Genomic DNA, 1,696 nt, shown 5'->3' with positions numbered 1-1,696 from the left:
GGTGACCTTATTTTTCCTTTTTTTTTTTTTAGAAGATTTTATTATTTATTTTTTATCCTTGTTTTTCCTCTTTTTAGAAGATTTTAGTATTACTTATCCTTGTTTTCTTACTTTTTGGCACAAAAAGATGATTCAGGCTTATCGTATACTTTGCCCCCATTTGGAATCAGCCGTTTCTCTAATGAGCCCTGCTTCCTGTTAGTGGAAAATGGTTTTGAGAAACTAAGATCTGGGTGCTTAGGACACTCAATGCTTTGGGAATGGCATTACTTTTAGGCCAGAGCTCTCAATGGAGAGAACTAGGAAATATATTGAGGCATATATGCGTAAGTGTGTGTATAAATGTGTATCTATTTCTGGTATATTGATTTCAGACGTTTATAGCAATTTCTACATCGTCTGTCTAGCTATATGAAAAACCAAAAGTTTATACCAACACATCCAATTCCAAATCAACACCACAGGGTTTATTTTTGTCTTCCCTTTCTATATGTTTCCTTCCCTACTCTAGCAGTGAGAAACCTGGCTCCCATTAACCTCAATATGTTTACTTCTTTGTTCCATCTTCTGTATGTAACAAACCTTCCGGCCTCACTGGCTGTATCCTCCATCCCAGCCCCACTGGCCTGAACCATGTGGGTCATGCCCTCTGGCCCAGCCCTGGTAGAGTCCTGAGTTGAGCCCCTGGCCCACACCAAGAGAAAAAAGAATGAGCTATATTGCTTTTTCAATCTTGTTTGTTGTTCTAAAAGAGAAATAGTAAAAATATGGATGCTTTCATTCAAATTTTTATACCTTGATTTCTGTGCAGCTCTATTAGTTTATACAACTTTTAAGCACATTTTTTTTCTAGCTATTTTACATAACTTCCAAGATTTTTACTTTTAAAAATTCAAATTTGGGGCTGGCCAAGTGGCTCAGTTGGTTAAGAGTTTGCTTAAGAGCATGAGCTCTGAGCAATAGGGCTGCCGGTTCGATTCCCACATGGGCCAGTGACGCTGCGCCTGAGCTGAGCTGCTGCTGAGCTGCCAACAGGTGGCAGGATGACTCAGCTGGTGAAAGCACATACTCCTAACAACAAGGCTGCCTGTTTGAAGGTGGGCTATGTCCGCTCGCAACTAAGACTGAACTCGGCACATTGAGTTGAGCTGCCACCCGGATGGCTCAGTGGATAGAGCATGGGCTCTTAATAACAAGGCTGCTGGTTCCACTCCCACATGGGATGGTGTCTACATCCACCCACAACTAAGATTGTAACACAGCACCTTGATCTTAGAGGCCACAGGCTGCTGAAGGGCAGCCAGATGGTGACATGCGCCCTCCACAACTAAGATTGAAGAACAACAATTTGGCTGGTCCCTTTCTCCAATTCCCCAACACTGTTCTCCTCCCCCAATTCCCCAATTTAAAAAAAAATCAAATTTGATTGTCAGACTTACTTAATCATGTTTACACTTTTCCCAGTTGTATACTTCTTTTATAATTAAGCAGCTTTTTAAAAATTTTTATTTCTTAAAATTTTTTATTGTTAGTTTCAGGTGTACAGAACAATGCAATAGTTATCCTTTTCACTCTCACAAAGTAACAACCCCCCTCCCCCATGTATTGCCCTCCCACCCCCAATATCATGCTTATCTATTACAATTCCATTGATTCCATTCCCACTCTCTACTCCATGTCCCGAGACTATATGTAT

The sequence above is a fragment of the Hipposideros armiger genome, unplaced genomic scaffold, assembly GCF_001890085.2.
Source record: "Hipposideros armiger isolate ML-2016 unplaced genomic scaffold, ASM189008v1 scaffold_29, whole genome shotgun sequence".
In the NCBI taxonomy this organism is placed as follows: Eukaryota; Metazoa; Chordata; class Mammalia; order Chiroptera; family Hipposideridae; genus Hipposideros; species Hipposideros armiger.
This window is presented reverse-complemented; position numbering follows the sequence as displayed.